Here is a 21362-nt window from a genome sequence, read left to right as displayed (position 1 = left end):
TCAGATTTTCACAATCCAGCATGCAGAGCAGGCAGCCCTGATGGGGACCAGGCCAAGCACATTTCCCAAACCTGCAAAGTAAGCAGTGATCATCCACCAGCGGAGAGAGGCTTTAGTTAACTGGAATGGGGGGAAAGCCAGCAGCAACTCCACAGCCCAGCAAGACCTCAAACCAAAGAGCTGCATCTCTAACTAAGCAGCTTAAGTTCCAGCATGACCTATTTACTAAGCAGAATGTGGTTCTTAGGGTAGCCAACTTGAATGATAGAGTTTGACAAGAGCAGTCAGTTTTCACCCAGATGCAATAACTCCTTGTTGTGATATTAGACTTCACCAGAGTGCCTGAGAGGCCTAATGGAGATAATGAGAGTGCCTCAGTGATAGCTGGTGACTGACAAGTGCTACATGGCCACACCCAAACATTTTTATCAAAAACTTTTGGAGTAGTTTTTTTTTCCCCTACACTTTTAGCTATTCCACCAGCTCTTTTTGTGATGGGGTTTTTCAAGGTAGGATCTCGTGAACAGTTTGCCTGGGCTGACCTCAAACTGCGATCCTCCTGATCTCTAGTTAAGATTGTAGGTGTGAGCCACCAGCACCCTGGGATGGAGTAATCTTTGGTCTTGACTTCTTCATTCTTTCTTTCCATTTGGTTCAGAAGCTTTCTCTCTCTCTCTCTCTCTAATGCATGCCATAATATGTATAATGGACCCCTTTGCAGTCTGGTGAGGCATATAGAGCCCTTCTTGAAATAATCTTTCTAAACTCATTAAATGAAATAGCATTACAAATGTAATCAAATATACTTATAAAATATTAATAGTAAATTCATGAAATGGTGTTATATGTGCTTCTTTTTTAATATATTAAATAAGATCTTGGGTGGATATGCAAATTGCATCATTTCAGTGTTGTCTTAAGCATAGAAGATATTTGGAGATGCTGCAATGTGGTAATGTGATGTGAAATATTTGTGATTTCTATAGGTGATGTTTACAGTTCTCCCCAATACTTCTTGGTGTGTATCTGATGGCCAGAAATAAGATGTTAAATTTCTATTACTGGTTAGTAAAAGTAAAATATTGTGTAAGTCAGCTTTCTGTTACTGTGACAAAACACTTGTGATTAATAACTTGTAAGAAGGAAGGGTTTATTTTGGCTGGCAGTTTCAGAGGTTTCAGTCCATGATTGTTTGTCTCTGTTGCCTTTGGGCCTGTGGCAACACAGTACATCATGGCAGAAGCATGAGTCAGAGGAGCCGCTCACCTCATTGCAACTGGGAAGCAAAGAGAAAGGAGAGGGAGGGGCTAGGATACTAATATCCTCTTCAAGGGCACACTCTCAATGACCTAACTTCCTCCCACTAGACTCTGCCTCCTAAAGGTTCTACCAATTCCCAATAGCATCATGGTTTGGGGGAGATATTTAAGAGCCAAATTATAACAAGTATACAATTTATTTTATGTTTTTAAATATAAGAATGTATAAAGATATATATGAACTATGTTATACAAGTAAAAATAGTTTTCCTCACATGCTGGTCCACAGACCCTGAATTTTATCTTGGGCTCTAGGATATGAATTGTGGATTAATTAACCCAAGTAATTTCTTAGAGTATAGGATACAAACTAGTAGACAATGGGCCAAATATGGCCCACAGATGTGTCTGATAGGAGTTTGCAGTATCAAAATTTTGATGCTTTATATATAAATATACAGTTTGAACTTCCTTTGAAATGACAACACTGGGCTAAATACTACATGGAAAACATTAACTGGAAATAAATAGCAGCTGTTCTGAATACACTGGAAATGAACCCTCAGGCCATTGGGTCCCTCTGGCTCACTTCCCCTACATGTACCACCTATGAGACCATTGTAGGTATTCAGGCTTGTGACCTACTGCATTGATTGAATCCATAGTGGATATGAGTGGTGGAAACCATCTCACTTATTTATGTGTTACATAATATACAGTTCAGTGCCAGGCAGTGGGTAGGTGTTCAATTGTAGTTTTATAAGAAATGTATTTGAAATTGCTAGTAGTAGGAGCTGAGGTGTAGCTTGGTGGTAGAGTGTGTGTCTAGCATGTACAAGGCCCTGGATTGGTCCACAGCACCTCAAGAATGCTAGTAATAATAATTTATTTATTGTGTATTTATGATACATAAGAAGCTGTTTTAATCCCATTTAGTTTTTGAACTTGACAATAATCTTATAAATTAGAAACTGTTATTATCCCATTTTGTAGATGAGGAGAAAGAGGTTCTTACTCTTGTCTAAGTTCTCCTCATTTCATCTTTAAAATATAACATTTCCATTTAATTTGTTTCCCACATCCTCAGAGAGATGCTTTTGCCTGAAGAAGAAGATTTCTTCTATTATGTTAGCTGGTGTTTGTTACCTTTTCCTCCTACCACAGGCAGTACTACCCCACACTAGACCAAGGGTAGGAACAGAGCAAGGTGTTTAACCCCTTAAGCCTTAATTTTTAAATTTGCAATTTGAGCATTTGACTAAATGATGCTTAATATTTTCCCCTACTCTTTTCCTGCTTAATATTTTATTTGTCCAGAATTTTCTTCTACAAATCTTACCTTGGGACATGAAGTTGGACTGAGAGTTTCCTCTGAGCTTTTCTATGAATATTCCTGCTTTATCATTCATTTATTTAACAAACATTTCTTAAGTTTTGTGTTAAATGAAAGTAGCCCCTAAAAATATCCATGTCCTAATCCCTGGAAACTGGGAATATGTTAGGTTACATGGCTATTATGGATTGAATTGTGTTCCCCTCCAAACTCTGATATTCAAGTCCTCACTACAGTGTGACTGTATTTGGGAATATGACCTTTAAGAAGATAATTAAGGTTATATGAAATCATAACAGATGGTCCCTAATCCAACAGAACTATTGTCCTTATAAGAGGTTGTGGCACCGGGAGTATAGTCACAGGCACAGAGGGAAGGCTTTGTGAGGGCACAGTGAGAAGGCAGCCATCTGCAAACCAGAAAGATAGACCTCACCAGAAACAAACCCAGCCAGCACCTTGAAAAATAAAATGTGTTGCTGTTGTTGTTTAAGTCATGACTTGTCATGCTAGCCCCAGTTGACTAATTTTCCAGTTGCACAGGGACTGAGGTTGCAGGTGGAACTGAGATTACTACCCAGCTGATCTTGCAGTGGGGAAGATTATTTTGGATTATCTGTGTAAGCCCAACATAATCACAAGTGTCCATAAGTGTGAAAGAGAGAGGCAGAAAATAGAGGACTACAGAGATGGCAGTGTATAATGGTCTATGCCTCACACTGCTGGCTTTGAAGTTGGAGGAATGGAGCAATAAAACAATAAATGACTTCTAGAACCTGGGGAAGCCAAGGAGATTGACTTTTCCCCTAGAGCCAGAAGAAACCACCAAGAGGACATTTAGTTTTAATTTACCAAGAGCTAATTTAATATATTTTGGATTTGTGATCTGAACTTTAAGATACTAAACTTTTCTTGTTTTAAGGATAGAAATGTGGGGACTGAGGGTGTAGCTCAGTGGTTGAGGATGTTCTTAGCATGCACAAGGTCCTAGGTTTAAACCCAACACCAAAAAAACCCCTAAATTTTGATAACTTGTTACAGCAGCAACTTGAAACTAATATAAGTACTACAATGTGCAAGCAATCATAGGAAATATTAAAATTATTTATTCAGGTCATTTTCTAACACAAGACGATAAAATCCTGTGGTCAAGTATTATGTTTTATTCAGTTATAAATGTGCTTGGGTGCAACATTGTAGGAGCCATGTGGTGGAAGAGAGCTAGTCACCACTTGGCAGACAGGAAGCAGAAAGAAAGAAAGAAAGAAAGAAAGCAAGGGCCCAGGAACAAGATATACCTAAGGACTCATCCCAGCTAGGTCCTACCTCCTAAAGTCTTCATCTAAAGTCATCATCTGGGGATCAAGCTCTTAACTCATGAGCTTTATTAGGGGACACTTTACATCCAAACCATGACATTCTGTCTCTAGCCCCAAAAGGCTCATGTCCATCTCATAATGCAAAATGGATCCAGTACATCTCCATGGGTCTCCAGAGTGTTAATAGTTCTAATAGTGCTCAAAAGCCCAAGTTCAAAGTCTCCCCAGAGACTCAAGCAAACTCTTAGCTAAGAACCCCTGTAAAATCAAACAGTTACATAGTTCCAAGATAAAATAGCACGAATAAACATTCCCATTCTGAAAGGGCAAAATGGGGGCATACAAAGGATTAATGGGATGATAGCAAGACTGAAATGCAGTATGACAAACATTAAATCTTGTAATTCCATGTCTGGCATCCAGGGCATATGCTGTGATATGATGTCCACTGTGTTTGAGCAGCTCCACCCCTATAGCCTTGCCCCACATAGCTCCTTACTTGGGCTGGCTCTGTAAGACGTGATCAAACTGTTTTTGCTGAAAAGCATGTACTCTTTATTCAGGTCCATGAATTAAATAAAAGCAGGAGAAAAGCATGACCCCATCCTCCATTTTGTATCTGTCTTTGCTCTGAGCCATTCTTTCTGCAGTCACCTTGCAACCACCTTGAAATCAAGAAAGGACAGGAATGATTCATAACATCTTCAAAACAAGGGACTAAAACTGCCCTCAACAATAGACTCTTCTTTGGATGGATCACCTGCCTGGCTACAGATAACAACTCTGGAACCTCTCCTAGAACAAGAACAAAGATAATGGCCAATCCAACCATACCTGTGACTGAACTGTTTAACTATGCATACTTTTTATCTCCTACCCCCAGTTCTTTGTCTATTTAAATCTATAACTCATGTCTGTACCCTTGAAGATGACTGAAGATGAACTGAGTGCTTACTCTGCCTCTTCCCATGGCATGTATGGAGAAATGTCTTTATTTGACTTTTAGAGGAAGTAGCAGGACCTGGCATATGGAATCTCAGGACTTTGGGCCTTGGATTCAGAACTCCCATTTTAGCTCCTCTTATTTCCTGCAACTTCCCTCAGCATAGGTTACATGTTCCTATCATTTTCAACATTCTGGGGTCTCCATAATAGCTTAGGCTTTTCCCTCACAGCTTTACACACTGTTCTCTCAAGGTCTGACTGCAGAGATCCTTACTCTACCACACATTGTTTGGCTTTCCAGAACTTCCACTGAAATCTGTAACACCTTCATTCTGTATGCCTGCAAAGTCAGCATCAAGTGGTCAGATGCCAAGGTGTGCAACCATCTTGAGTTGTATCCAGGTTCCAGGGGGTCCTGACTGCTGCAGCCTCTGCGTGCCTAGGAAAACATTTTCCTGGGCGGCTCTGTGTGAGTAAGGTGTCCCAGTGGCTGTGCCTTTTCAAAATAAAGTCTTTCAAGTGAGTTGAAATTTTTACACACTTGATCCTGTGCTGGGTAGCATTTGGTCAATTCCTGAGATGTCCTCAAGGCATCTTTCCTGTTGTCCCAGTGAAAAGTACTTGATTTATTTTTAATGGTGCTAATCTCTTAATAACCATACCTTCCTTGTCTACAGCTTTAAACATGCTCCCTTTTCTGGACAAACTTCACATTTTTTCAAATCTCTCCACTCTGATTTTTGCTCCCAATTCTCACTATAAACCTGATTAAAAGCAGCCAGCAATACCTATGTAATATCCCAAATGCTGCGCTGACTTGAGATTACCTCTGCCAAATTCATTAGTCTATTACTTTTAAAGTCAACCTCACTCAAAAAGCTCAGGACACAGAATATAGACACATTTCCTTTCCAAAATATAACACGAATGGCTTCTAGCCCAATTCCAAAGAGTCCTTTCTTCCATGTGAAGCCTCATGAGCCTGACCTTCACTGTTCACATTCCTGTATTCTGGTCTTCTGAGAGCTACCAGAATTGCTGATTAAGCTGATATTACAAGCATTCTAGAGTTTCTCTACCCCATATCTTTTCCATATTCTTCCTGCAAATTATCTCCAAAGGCTTAGTAACCACACGATCAGGTTTGACTAAACCTGATCCCACTTCTCTGCTACTAATTTTCTGTTTAGGAGCTTTCCTCGGTACCGTGAGGATATAACCAACTTAAAGGAGGAAAGATTTATTTTGGCTCACAATTTCAGAGGGTTCAGTCCATGGTTGCATGAACTGAACCATGGTTGCAGAAGCATATGGGGTTAGCTCAGCAAGAGCATGTGGTGGAGAAGAGCTGCTTGCCTCATGGCAGAGGGAGGAGAGGAAAGATCCAGGGCAAGATACCCCCAAGGACCCATCCACATAACCTACTTCATCCAGCGAGGTCTTTTCTCCTAAAGTTTCCAGAAGCTCTCCAAATAGTGCCATTAGCTGGGGACCATGCCCCTAATACAGGAGACTTTTGGGCGGACATTTCATACAGAAACCATAACATTCAACATTTATTGAGCAATTGCTAAATGTCTTAAATTGGGTCATCTGCAGAATTACTATCATGTGTCTATTTTAGTGACTACAAATTTGATGATCAAGACAGGGTTAAAATTTGAGTGTTTCCTATAAAATGTGGGCAAAATCCATTAATCAACACTTTCTGGGTATTGTCACATTTGAAGTATTCTAGCCATAAAAACTTACCCAGTCCTCATTTCTTCACCCTGTTTCTTGTCCAGAAACTTTGCCAAATACCTTTTTGAAATCCAAATGCACTTTACTGCTATTATTTAATATATGGTGTCATATGTTTTAGCAAGGAAATGAGCTTAGATTCAGTACCGTGTGCCTTGTAGTACCTCATCCTGAGCAACATATATTACATAAAAATGTATGCTTTCTCCCCCCCTCTCTGCATCTTCCCTTGTTAGGTTTTCAAACAAATGATAGCAAAGGAGTCAGAAAATAAATTCTAATTGGACTGGAAATCCTGTGTTCCTTTTTAAAGAAGAGAGAGTTTAGGCTGATGAAATGGGTAATGGAAATAAAATGGATGATTGAAAGGGACATCAAAATGGAATTTCTGGAAAAGATAAGGGAAGAAGCAGTATTCATAGCTTGAGTTTGCAATTTTCCAAGCAATCTCAGAGGGTTTAGACTGAGAGCACAGCAGAGGGCAGCGCAGTGTGGAGGCCTAGGATGGAGTTGTCTTAGCAACGAAGGCCTTTCCTGCCTAACTGAGCCAGGCAGGGAAGTGAGAGCAGCTTTGAGGAATGTGCTGAACTCTGCAAGAGGTGAGTTTCCAGCTCTCAGGCAAGTTAAATTAAAATTTCCTCAATGTATGTGATATTCTTATTCTTAAGCCTTATGGTTTAAAGAATTGGCTGAAGTAATGGGGAAGTGAGACAAACGGGTGGTGAGAGACCTTAATGATAGAAGCAGGCAGCTCAAACACAGATTCTTTCTCCAGCTCTGTAACATGCCTTGGTTACCCCCACTGTGCTTTGGCTGTGGACTGCAGGCGGACATTGACTAGTCTCTCTGTCTTCCTATACTACCACTTATCTTTTTCTTTCAGTTGCTAGAGTGATTTTTCTAAAGTGCTCCTGTTTAAAATGGTTTGGTGATTCCCATTGTTTGTAGAACAGGAATGTTGTCTATAAGGTCTTAAAAGATGGGGCTTATACCTCATTTTGGTCCCTTCTCTCCTTTAGTCTTCTATACTTCAGTCCTTCAGAACCACTGGCATTTCTTGGTTGCATCGCCCCTGCTTTCTCCACTTGCCATGCATTCTCTGTATTTTCCATTCTGCCTTTTAGAGCTCAAGGGGGTCACACACTTCTCCCAAAAGCCTTCTCCAACATCTTACTCTCTTTTTCACATTGCAGGGCTGGTAGTCACATATGTTACAAATAATAATGCTTTTTAAATCTAAAGAAAGGCCTTATTTGAATGCCTAGAAAATTTCCCAAGGTTCATAGATTATTTTTCCACTACTCATAACAATTTGTGCTTGCTAAATAAAATTTATAGAAAGCAAAATTTTTTGATCTAAGTCTCAAAAGACTAGCTTAAAATAAAAATAAAGTCACTCATACTAAAGTTATGCATCACCAAATTAAAACTAAATTGCTACCTGATCTTAACAGAAATCAGGAGAGACAGGTAACAGCCAAGTTTCAACTGGCATGATAATGAATTTCCTTCTGCTTTAATCCTTACCAAAAAGGTAAACCAATGTTTACCAATCAGTTGTTTTTCTATTGTTATGCCTGCCTGTCCTTGCCTTACAAGGAAAGTAACTTTGAAATGACTTATTTGCTTTTCATTCTTTGTTTCTGCTTTCTTCAGCCTTTTTCTGGTTATAAAACCAACCTCTTCTGTGCAGCCCATGACAACACTTACTCTATTTCATAAAATGAAGGGTGTCTGATTCTAAAATCCCAAATATAGCCAGTTGAGATTGTTACAGCTAATTTGTTGTAATTTTTGTCCTTTGATATGCTAATTAAAAGTTCATTTAAAACCATAGTTAATTGGCTAGGTCAGATTGCTTCCTGAAGGACAAGTGACACCAGAAACACCAATGTCCCCATAAGCTCCTGCTAGTCCTCCCTGAGCTTGGCAAATAGAGGGGGAGCTTGACCTTCTCACTTCCATCTTTTCCAGCCCCAGTCTCACCATTCAAAACCTTGTCTAAAAGGAAACTCCCTGTGTAGCTATCTTAAACAAACAAAAATGTAATTTTTTTTTTCATTTACAAAATCAGAGAACAGGAGGGCAGAACAGGTCCTGCCTGGGGGGTTGGGAAGAGGGAAGAGATGGGAAAAGGGTGTAGGAGAGTAAATATAGTATAAGTACTGTGTACACATGTATGGAAATGGAAAAATGATAACTGTTGAAACTATTCCAGGAATGAAGGGAGGGGAGGGAGTGAATTCCAATATGATACATTTGATATTTGCAAGAACTTTTGTAAATGCCACAATGTACCCCTACCCAGGACAATAATAAAAAAAAAGACTTGTCTAAATGTGCATTTTTATCAAGCTTTTCATGTTCCTCTCAACCAGACCTAACTCTGTAGTCATCGTATTTTGTGGGCATTTTTGCTTTCTCTAATCCGTTCATTGAAAACAAGACTCCTTAAAGAAAGGGTTCATCTTAGCACTTTGCATTGACTTAAAGAGTTTGTTTTGAGTATTATAGCTTCTACTGGCTATTGGTTAGAGTTGTAATTTGTTTTTTTTTTCATTTTTCTTTTATTATTCATATGTGCATACAAGGATTGGTTCATTTCTCCCCACTGCCCCCACCCCCTCCTGTACCACCCACTCCGCCCCCTCCCTCTCCCCCCACCTCAATACCCAGCAGAAACTATTTTGCCCTTATCTCTAATTTTGTTGTAGAGAGAGTATAAACAATAATAGGAAGGAACAAGGGTTTTTGCTGGTTGAGATAAGGATAGCTATACAGGGCATTGACTCACATTGATTTCCTGTGCGTGGGTGTTACCTTCTAGGTTAATTCTTTTTGATCTAACCTTTTCTCTAGTTCCTGTTCCCCTTTTCCTATTGGCCTCAGTTGCTTTAAGGTATCTGCTTTAGTTTCTCTGCATTAAGGGCAACAAATGCTAGCTAGTTTTTTAGGTGTCTTACCTATCCTCACCCCTCCCTTGTGTGCTCTCGCTTTTATCATGTACTCAAAGTCCAATCCCCTTGTTGTGTTTGCCCTTGATCTAATGTCCACATATGAGGGAGAACATACGATTTTTGGTCTTTTGAGCCAGGCTAACCTCACTCAGAATGATGTTCTCCAATTCCATCCATTTACCAGGGAATGATAACATTTCATTCTTCTTCATGGCTGCATAAAATTCCATTGTGTATAGATACCACATTTTCTTAATCCATTCGTCAGTGCTGGGGCATCTTGGCTGTTTCCATAACTTGGCTATTGTGAATAGTGCCGCAATAAACATGGATGTGCAGGTGCCTCTGGAGTAACAGTCTTTTGGGTATATCCCCAAGAGTGATATTGCTGGATCAAATGGTAGATCGATGTCCAGCTTTTTAAGTAGCCTCCAGATTTTTTTCCAGAGTGGTTGTACTAGTCTACATTCCCACCAACAGTGTAAGAGGGTTCCTTTTTCCCCGCATCCTCGCCAACACCTGTTGTTGGTGGTGTTGCTGATGATGGCTATTCTAACAGGGGTGAGGTGGAATCTTAGCGTGGTTTTAATTTGCATTTCCTTTATTGCTAGAGATGGTGAGCATTTTTTCATGTGTTTTCTGGCCATTTGAATTTCTTCTTTTGAGAAAGTTCTATTTAGTTCACATGCCCATTTCTTTATTGGTTCATTAGTTTTGGGAGAATTTAGTTTTTTAAGTTCCCTGTATATTCTGGTTATCAGTCCTTTGTCTGATGTATAGTTGGCAAATATTTTCTCCCACTCTGTGGGTGTTCTCTTCAGTTTAGAGACCATTTCTTTTGATGAACAGAAGCTTTTTAGTTTTATGAGGTCCCATTTATCTATGCTATCTCTTAGTTGCTGTGCTGCTGGGGTTTCATTGAGAAAGTTCTTACCTATACCTACTAACTCCAGAGTATTTCCTACTCTTTCTTGTATCAACTTAAGAGTTTGGGGTCTGATATTAAGATCCTTGATCCATTTTGAGTTAATCTTGGTATAGGATGATATACATGGATCTAGTTTCAGTTTTTTGCAGACTGCTACCCAGTTTTCCCAGCAGTTTTTGTTGAAGAGGCTGCTATTTCTCCATCGTATATTTTTAGCTCCTTTGTCAAAGATAAGTTGCTTATAGTTGTGTGGCTTCATATCTGGATCCTCTATTCTGTTCCACTGGTCTTCATGTCTGTTTTTGTGCCAGTACCATGCTGTTTTTATTATTATTGCTTTGTAATATAGTTTGAAGTCAGGTATTGTGATACCTCCTGCATTGTTCTTTTGACTGAGTATTGCCTTGGCTATTCGTGGCCTCTTGTGTTTCCATATAAATTTAACAGTAGATTTTTCAATCTCTTTGATGAATGTCATTGGAATTTTGATGGGAATTGCATTAAACATGTAGATTACTTTTGGGAGTATAGACATTTTTACTATGTTGATTCTACCAATCCATGAGCATGGGAGATCTCTCCACTTTCTATAGTCTTCCTCAATCTCTTTCTTCAGAAGTGTATAGTTTTCCTTGTAGAGGTCTTTCACATCTTTTGTTAGGTTTACACCTAGGTATTTGATTTTTTTTTGAGGCTATTGTAAATGGAATTGTTTTCATACATTCTTTTTCCGTTTGCTCATTGTTAGTGTATAGAAATGCTAATGATTTTTCTATGTTGATTTTATATCCTGCTACCTTGCTATAGCTATTGATGATGTCTAGAAGCTTCTGAGTAGAGTTTTTTGGGTCTTTAAGGTATAGGATCATGTCGTCTGCAAATAGGAATATTTTGACAGTTTCTTTACCTATTTGTATTCCTTTTATTCCTTCTTCTTGCCTAATTGCTCTGGCTAGGAATTCCAGTACTTTGTTGAATAGGAGTGGAGATAGTGGGCATCCTTGTCTGGTTCCTGATTTTAGAGGGAATGGTTTTAATTTTTCTCCGTTAAGTATAATGCTGGCTGTAGGTTTGTCATATATAACTTTTCTAATGTTGAGGAACTTTCCTTCTATTCCTAGTTTTCTTAGAGCTTTTATCATGAAATGATGTTGGATCTTATCAAAGGCTTTTTCTGCATCTATTGAGATGATCAAGTGGTTTTTGTCTTTGCTTCTGTTAATGTGGTTTGTTACATTTATTGATTTTCGTATGTTGAACCACCCCTGCATCCCTGGGATGAAGCCTACTTGGTCCTGGTGAATAATCTTTTTGATGTGTTGCTGAATTCGATTTGCCATTATTTTGTTGAGGATTTTTGCATCAATGTTCATTAAGGAGATTGGCCTATAGTTCTCCTTTTTGGAGGTGTCTTTGCCTGGTTTTGGGATAAGTGTAATACTGGCTTCATAAAATGTGTTTGGCAGTTTTCCTTCCCTTTCTATTTCATGGAACAGTTTAAGGAGGGTTGGTATCAGTTCTTTAAAGGTCTGATAGAATTCAGCAGAGAATCCATCAGGTCCTGGACTTTTCTTTTTGGGGAGACTCTTGATTGCTGCTTCAATTTCATTTTGTGTTATAGGTCTTTTCAGGTGATTAATTTCCTCTTGGTTCAGTTTTGGATGATCATATGTATCTAGAAATCTGTCCATTTCTTTAAGATTTTCAAATTCATTTGAATATAGCTTCTCAAAGTAGTCTCTGATGATTTCCTGGACTTCCATGGTGTTTGTTGTTATCTCCCCTTTTGCATTCCTAATTCTACTAATTTGGGTTTTTTCTCTCCTCATTTTAGTCAGGTTTGCCAGGGGTCTATCGATCTTGTTTAGTTTTTCAAAGAACCAACTTTTTGTTTCATTAATTCTTTGTATGGTTTTTTTGGTTTCTATTTCGTTGATTTCAGCTCTTATTTTTATTATTTCTCTCCTTCTATTTGTTTTGGGATTTGTTTGTTCTTGTTTTTCTAGGAGTTTGAGATGTTTCATTAGGTCATTGATTTGGGATCTTTCAATCTTTTTAATATATGCACTCATGGCTATAAACTTTCCTCTCAAGACTGCCTTAGCTGTGTCCCATAGGTTCCGGTAGGTTGTGTTTTCATTTTCATTGACTTCCAGGAACTTTTTAATTTCCTCTTTTATTGCATCGATGATCCACTCTTCATTAAGTAATGAGTTATTTAGTTTCCAGCTGTTTGCATGTTTTTTGTCTTTACTTTTGTTGTTGAGTTCTACTTTTACTGCATTGTGGTCAGATAGTATGCATGGTATTATTTCTATTTTCTTATATTTGCTGAGACTTGCTTTGTGCCCTAGGATATGATCTATTTTGGAGAAGGTTCCATGGGCTGCTGAGAAGAATGTATATTGTGTAGAGGTTGGATGAAATGTTCTGTAGACATCTACTAGGTCCACTTGATCTATTGCATATTTTAGATCTTGGATTTCTTTATTGAGTTTTTGTTTGGATGACCTATCTATTGATGATAATGGAGTGTTAAAGTCTCCCACAACCACTGTGTTGGCGTTTATATATGCTTTTAGGTCTTTCAGGGTATGTTTGATGAAATTGGGTGCGTTGACATTGGGTGCGTACAAATTGATGATTATTATTTCCTTTTGGTCTATTTCCCCTTTTATTAGTATGGAATGTCCTTCTTTATCTCGTTTGATCAATGTAGGTTTGAAGTCTACTTTGTCAGAGATAAGTATTGCTACTCCTGCTTGTTTTCGGGGGCCATTGGCTTGGTAAATCTTCTTCCAGCCTTTCATCCTAAGCCTATGCTTATTTCTGTCGGTGAGATGAGTCTCCTGTAAGCAACAAATTGTTGGATCTTCTTTTTTAATCCATTTTGTCAAACGCTGTCTTTTGATGGGTGAATTAAGTCCATTAACATTAAGTGTTAGTACTGATAGGTATGTGGTGATTCCTGCCATTTAGTTGTCTTAGTTATTTGAAGGTTTGATTGTGTGTACCTAACTTGATGTTACTCTCTACTGTCTTGCTTTTTCTTATCCTGTGGTTTGGTGCTGCCTGCCTTTTCATGGTTAAGTTGGGTGTCACTTTCTGTGTGCAGGATCCCTTGCAGAATCTTTTGTAATGGTGGCTTTGTGGTCACATATTGTTTTAGTTTCTGCTTATCATGGAAGACTTTTATTGCTCCATCTATTTTGAATGATAGCTTTGCTGGGTAGAGTATCCTGGGGTTGAAGTTATTTTCATTCAGTGCCCGGAAGATCTCACCCCATGCTCTTCTTGCTTTTAATGTTTCTGTTGAGAAGTCTGCTGTGATTTTGATGGGTTTACCTTTGTATGTTACTTGTTTTTTCTCTTTTACAGCCTTCAATATTCTTTCCTTAGTTTCTGAACTTGTTGTTTTAATGATGATATGTCATGGAGTAGTTCTATTTTGATCTGGTCTGTTTGGTGTCCTGGAGGCCTCTTGCATTTGTATGGGAATATCTTTCTCTAGATTTGGGAAATTTTCCGTTATTATTTTGTTGAATATATTACGCATTCCTTTCGCTTGCACCTCTTCTCCTTCTTCGATGCCCATGATTCTCAAGTTTGGTCTTTTGATGGAGTCAGTGACTTAAAGAGTTTGTTTTGCATATTATAGCTTCTACTGGCTATTGGTTAGAGTTGTAATTTGTAAGTGTGATGCACCTAGACTAACTTAAAAAAAAAAACCCTACCTCTGCTTATTTGTCTCAATTCTCATTCTAGTCACACATAACTACTTTATATACCCTTGTGCCACCCTATTATGAAGTTTGCTTTCTTGGAATGATTTTTGTGCCCTCATCCCTGTCAAAATCCTACCACATTTCAACATTCATTCTAAATGCCATATTCCACGAGGCCATTCTGGACTATTGATCTGGGAATGAGCTCCTTCTTTTGACAATCCACTCCCAATGCCATTTGTTTATGGTGCTCTAGGCACATGATTTTTTCTGTTATTTGCTTTGTTTGTGTTTGGCTTTTAACTAAATGAGAATTTCCTTCAAAGCAAGGTGTCATCTTTCCTATTATATCAATGATGGCTCCTAAAACAGCCTGGAGCACAGCAGGTGATCAATAAATATTTATTAAATGAACAACAGCAAAAAGGTGGATATTCAATAGGCATCAATTAATCACAAAACATTAGTCGTATCTCAAGATGATGTTGGTGTTTGGCCCTACCTTCTGGTCCAAAACAGGATAAATAAGTGTACACTAATTATAATCTCATTTTCTTTGACATTGGTTGGTATAGAAAGGGCTGGACAATTTAGTCCTGCCCAGTTAGGTGAGAAGTCTGCTGGCTGGCTACGTAAAAGGTCTCTTTTTCTTTTAAAAGATTAAGAGAGGAAGATATATAGTCCACTTCCCTTGGACATTGTCATGTTTGCCTATAATTCCTGAACTGTAGCATCCATTGCCCAGAAGGGAGTTAGCTGCAGAGCTGAACAGAAAGGTAGAAGATATCAGCGTATTCAATGAGAAGACCTTTCCTATACATGACATGGAGTTGCCCTATCTCAAGACTGCCTGGTAAGTGACATAATTAGATTTCTTTGTTTTAAAAACCACCTGAGGGGCTAAGTATGTGGTCCAGGGTTAAAGTGTGTGGATAGCATACATGAAGCCCTGGGTTTAATCCCCACCATTGCAAAACTAAACAAAATGAAACCAAACAAAGCATTTGAGTATGTATTTTTCTGTTACTTTTAGCTATAAGGTCCTTAACTGAAATGAACAGGACTCAAAACAAGTGATCATTCACAGACCTTCTCACAGAAGTTACTCCAGAAAGAAGAAAGATGAAGTCAGGAAGAAGCAATAGGATACAAGAACACTGGTGAGCAAGGAAACAAGTGAAACTTAGTGCTAAGTATAAGTAAAAGTTAACATAGCATAAATATTTGTGAGCAATTAGGTATTATATCTTGCAAAATTAAATAAGTGCTAAACAGATTTTAGAAATTATGCTATGAGAAAAATAAGGATATTATGTTGGAAGTTGAAAGGCTTCCTAGATGTGATGGGTAATTTTATGTGTTAACTGGCCGGATAATCAGGATAAATATTATTTCTGGGTATGTCTCTGAAGATGTTTCTGGAAGAGATTACTTTTAAATTGGTAGATGAAGTAAAGAAGATTGCTTTCTTCAAGGTGATTGGGCATCATCTAATCCAATTCTTTCTGTTCAATTGAGGGCCTGAAAAGAACAAAAATGTTGAGGAAAGGGAGAAAATCTCTCTCTCTCTCTCTCTCTCTCTCTCCCCCCTCTCCCCTGTCTCTATTTCTCTTTTTCTCACATCAATTATTTGAACAGGGACATCATCTCTTTTTGTAGGACTGGGATTTTGTATTAGTTAGCATTCTGTCACTGTGGCAAAGTACCTGAGAGAAAGAATTTAAAATGGGGAAAGGTTTATTTTGGTTCTTCTGAACTTCAGAGTTTTCAGTCCATGGTTGGCTGACTCCACTGCTTTTAGGCCTAAGGTGAGGCAGAGCATCACGGCAGGGAATGCCTGGTGAAACAAAGCTGCTCACCTCACGACACCCAGGAAGCAGAATGTGAGAGGGCAGAATGAAGGGGTCGGGGACAAGTTATACTCTTTCAGAGCAATTCCCCAGAGGTCTACTTTCCCCAACTAGGCATCGCCTCCTAGTTTCTACCACCTTCTAATAATATTACCAAATTGTGAGCTCATCAGTGGATTAATCCACTGATGAAGTCAGAGTCCTCATAGTTCAGTTATATCCCAACACTTTACTTTGAACACTATGGCATTGGGAACCAAGTCTTCAACACAGACTTTTTAGGGGACACTTCATGACAGACTTACACTAGGGGCTGTCCAGTTTTCAAGACTTTGGATTTGCCCTAGAACATATACCATTAGTTCTGGTTCTCAGGGCTTCAGACTAAGACTGGAACTATACCGCGTGCTTTCAAAGAGCTCACTCGTTCTGTGGATGGCAGATCTTGGGACTTCTCAGCTTCCATTATCATATGAGCCAATTTCTTTGAGAAGTGTGTGTGTGTGTGTGTGTGTGTGTGTGTGTGTGTATAATCTCCTATTGGTTCTGTTTCTCTGGAGAATACCAACTAACACAATAGAGAAGGTAGCATTCCTGCTAGGCCTTGAAGTTTGATAGGATTTAAGGTAAAGAAAGGGTTGAAAGAACAGGATGCAACACATGAAAAGCTGTGTCCTTAGTGAATGGTGAACATACAATGATTCCTCTTCTGAGAAATCTCAAGTCCAAAGTACTCTTCAGCCTGTAGTATGCTTCAGAAATAAAATGGAAACTATTATCATACCTATGTGCTCAAAGTAGTACATACATATCTCTTAGTGTTATAAGTCCAGCTTCTATATAACCAGAAAAAATAATAATGTTAGAAAAGGTCAAAGGAAGGGTACCTTAAATCTTCAAAAGGGCAGAGGCACTTCTGGGAATATGATGATAGACTAGAAAATGAAGGGGTTTCTAACTGTACCGACAAAAAGAAAAGCAGGAAGACATTTTGAGAGACTTGCTAAGTCTCAAAGGAGTGTGGAAAAGGTAAATACAAATTAGTTCACCAAGGAGATTCTTATGTTAATGGTGTTAGTGAACAGATGACTGAAATGCTTACTGAACTAAGATTTAAAAAATAAAAAAGAATGCACAAATAAAAACCTGTGTGATTTTCCCTATTCTGCTACTTATTAGTTGTGAAATAATAATTATTGGCAAATCAACACATCTCTCTGTACCTCAGTGACCTCACTGATAAAACGTTGCCTTCCTGATCTAGTTTATAAAATAAGCAACATGGATTGACTTTATGGAGGCATAAAGGGAATCTGCTATTTTATTATTTATTTATTTATGTATTTTTAGGAACTTGCAAGGCAACTACTCTACTGCTGAGCTGCACCCCAGCCCGGAATCTGCTCTTTTAGAACGTGTTTTTGAAATGTGGTGAAATTGGCCACTCTTGAGGACTGCTTAGGAAGCTGAGGTGTTGGAACGAGGCACACACCGGATACAGAAGCCACTGGGTTTGGTTCAGGCAAAGTCTGAGTAGAGCAGTAGGGCATGGAGCCAGGTTGGAAGAAGACTGGAGACACAGATAGAAAGGAATTATTAGAATTTTTCTAATAGTACAGGAGCTATGCCAGGACCTGCAGCTTTGTTCTAGAGGCTGCAATTAGGGGTAAACTTTGAAGGAAAAAATTAAATAAAAGACAGTTCAACCCCTTTTTGAAGTAATAACGACATAATTTGCAGGTTCAGCTCATGGCTCCCACCATGCCACAGCAAAATTGCTTTATGGCACTTAGGAAGTAGGTGAAGCACCCTAAGAGAAAGGCAAGGGATAGATCTTAGTCCCATGCTGGGGGCAAGGACACAAATATTACCCAAAAGACAATCTGTCCAAGAAGCAATCCTGCCTGATTTGTCCATTGGACTTTTCTCTTTCTAGTTCCCATTCCGGAAATGGGGTGTATCAAAACACTTGGGAATTCTTAGAGACATGTAGAATTATCTGATGACTTTCTACCTCTAAAAAGACTAGACTAGTTATATTTCCCCTGTTCGTCATTTAAAAATGATTTTAAGTTAGTTTTTTGATCGTTGCACTGATTAGTTTATCAGTAACATTTGCTGTGCAGGTGTCAATGTTGTGCAAGTTTGAGGTAGTCCTGCAAGGTGGAGAATTGTCCTGTGCCTCATGTCACCTTTGTATGTGTAACTGGCAGTTATGAATTTGGGGAAATCTAGGTATAATTATTCAAAAGCCTAACTCCATTTTTCATGCAAACACAAAGTATGTAGTAAACAGATCTAATATACCCTAAATTTTCTAGGGATAAAAGTTTGTATTTTAGCTTTGTTTAGAACTTTTTTTTTTTTTTTGAGACAAGATCTTGCTAGGTAGTCAACACTGGCCTCAACCTCCTAATCTTTTTGTCTCAACCTCCCAAGGGATGGAATTACAGGCATAATTCAACATAGCCAGCCAGAACGTTTTTTAAAAGTTGTTCATTATTTTGGAAATTTGCAAAAAATGTTAGAAAAGTACACCATTACTCAAAGGACTTAGTTGTCTACACAGCAGCACCATGGTTTGTGTTTGTAGTTGATGGAGTCTCCATCTAAATGCAGCTTCTGGCTACTTCATTATATCTTCTAATGTAGTTATTCCCAAGCATTTACATATTGGAATATATATTATTTATAGCATTCATTTTCTTTTTATTTCTAATTTATATTCTTAAGACATTATCTTGCACTAAAAATAATGGAAGTATATATAGGTTAAATCAACTATGAATTTCATAAAGGAGGTTTAAGAAAATATTTGTAGTATGAAGGTGGCATTGGTTCTGATGGGCTTGAGAAACAGAGGACTAAACAAAGAAACAGATAGGTGCTGGGAAATGCAGGAGTCATGAACATGGATTGTGTTACATGCCTGTTGCCCACACATTGTGCCCCTCCCTGGTTCAACCAAAGGAAAATGGCAACAAATATTAGGTCAAGGAGAGCAAAAAAAAAAAAGTGCTTTTGGTGTCGACCATAGTGTCTCAATGTAAGATTTTTTAATCATTTGCTTTGAAGATAGCAGCATGTTAGTCCATAATGCCAGAAGAGCTGAAAGAAAAATGAAAACAAAACCTGGACCCTCTTTGGGCTTCTCAGGCAACCAGGAAAGGCTTCCAAGTGCTCAAAAGACTGAGTTAACCTGAGCAGGTAAGATCAAAAGGTCTTCTTAGTTCCTTTGTGGAGATTTCAGAGCCCAGAGATCAGGGGCTGAAATAAGAAGAAAGCAGATCACAATTCTGACTCCATTATAGGTAAAAATTTGTCTTTTTTTAGGAATGAAACTTCCCTACATGCTACAGCATAAAGGAACCTTGAAAACATCAGTCAGATACAGAAGGACAAATATTACATGATTCCAATTGAGACAAGGTACTAGAATAGGTAAATTCAAAAAGAAAGAAAATAGAAAAAAGGTAGCCAGGGTCTGGAAAGAGGGGATTGGGGCATTTATTGTTCAGTGAGTGCAGAGTTGTTTAATGGGGATGATGAAAGTTTAGGATATAGGTAGTGACGGTGGTTACACATCATTGAATGTGTTCATACCATTGATTTGTACACTTAAGAATGGCTTAAATGTTGAATACTGTGTTATGCAGATCTTATCAGAATAAAAAGATTAAATTTAAAAACATTTACTTTTTTTTTAAAAAAGCTCAACCTCCCAATATAGTTCCTAAAGTCTGTAGATTTGAAATCTTTTTGCCTCTGTATGCATATCCTTTCTTTCCAAGTCCTTGTATTCTGCCACAAACAGAATACAAGAACAAGAAAGTCCTGTGAAGAAAACTTTCACATCATTGTTGACTCTCAGATCTTTAAATACTGCTCATAAAATAAAGCATAAAGATGACTATTTGACAAATATGGAAGATTTATCCATCACCAAGGACAATTTTTTTTTTCTTTTTTCTTTCTCTTTCACTATTCATATGTGCATACAAGGCCCGGCCCACCTCTCCCCCCTGCCCCCACCCCCTCCCTCACCACCCACTCCGCCCCCTCCCTCTCCCCCAGCCTCAACACCCAGCAGAAACCACCCTGCCCCCATTTCCAATCCTGTTGCAGAGAGAGTACAAGCAACAATAGGAAGGAACAAGGGTTCCTGCTGGCCGAGACAAGGACAGCCATACAGGGCATTGACTCACACAGATTTCCTGTGCGTGGGTGCCACCCTCCAGGTCAACTCTTTCCGATCCAACCCCTTCTCCAGTACCTGTTCCCCCCCTCCCACTGGCCTCAGTTGCTTCAAGGCATCTGCTCCAGTTTCTCTGCATTAAGGGCAACCAATCACCAAGGACAATTTAATGGGTGTGAAAGGCCTTAAACGTCTGTTCTTGAACTTTCTAGCCTGCTACTTGTTTTGAAAAGTTAGTTTCTTTGGTCAGTCAGAGGCTGGGGCTGTGCTCACCAACACAATCATATACTAAACCATTTCCTTTTTGAGGGGAGAATAAACTCATAAAAAAATAAGGTAATCTATTCTAATATCTAATTTTGGGAAGGTTGATTTATGTTCTAGTTTTTCCTAAAAATAAAATAATGAAAGCAATTTAAAAAAAATTATAGGCCAGGAGTGATTGCTCATGCCTATATCAGCTACTTGGGAGGATTGTGGTTTGAAGCCAGCCTGGGCAAGAAGTTAATAAGACCCCCTCTGTACAAATGATCTGGGTGTGGTTGTCCACTCCTGTCATCCCAGTGAGGCAAGAGGCATAACTAGGAAGACTGTGGTCCAGGTTGATCTAGGCAAAAACGTGAGACCCTATCTGAAAAACTAAAGCAAAAAGGGCTGGGAGTATGGTTCAAGTGGAAGAGCACCTGCCTAGCAAGTGTTGAGTTCAAGCCCCAATACTGCCAAAAAAATTCATAATTTCCAAATGCCTTTCCATTATGATGTTTTATTTTAGGAGTCAACTTCTACCATGTGGACAGAGAATCAAGACGATACAAGTCTAAACAGGACCTTTATTTTTTTTTTTCATTTTTCTTTTATTATTCATATGTGCATACAAGGCTTGGTTCATCCCTCCCCCCTGCCCCCACCCCCTCCCTTACCACCCACTCCACCCCCTCCCGCTCCCCCCACTCAATACCCAGCAGAAACTATTTTGCCCTTATCTCTAATTTTGTTGTAGAGAGAGTATAAGCAATAATAGGAAGGAACAAGGGGTTTTGCTGGTTGAGATAAGGATAGCTATACAGGGCATTGACTCACATTGATTTCCTGTGCGTGGGTGTTACCT

The 21362-nt window shown here is 38.8% G+C and overlaps 1 long non-coding RNA gene across 2 annotated transcripts in view; it reads left to right on the top strand.

Annotated features, from left to right (window-relative positions):
- Nucleotides 1-7084: 7084 nt before the first annotated feature.
- Nucleotides 7085-21362, top strand: part of LOC141420639 (uncharacterized) — a 147108-nt gene continuing 132830 nt past the window's right edge. For both annotated transcript variants that reach the window (XR_012445143.1, XR_012445142.1), the window contains exons 1-3: nucleotides 7085-7198; nucleotides 14869-15062; nucleotides 15243-15369. This is a non-coding gene — a long non-coding RNA (uncharacterized lncRNA). The remainder of the gene's footprint in view (nucleotides 7199-14868; nucleotides 15063-15242; nucleotides 15370-21362) is intronic.

The sequence above is a fragment of the Castor canadensis genome, chromosome 2 (genome assembly GCF_047511655.1).
Source record: "Castor canadensis chromosome 2, mCasCan1.hap1v2, whole genome shotgun sequence".
Classification (NCBI taxonomy): domain Eukaryota; kingdom Metazoa; phylum Chordata; class Mammalia; order Rodentia; family Castoridae; genus Castor; species Castor canadensis.
This window is presented reverse-complemented; position numbering and strand designations above follow the sequence as displayed.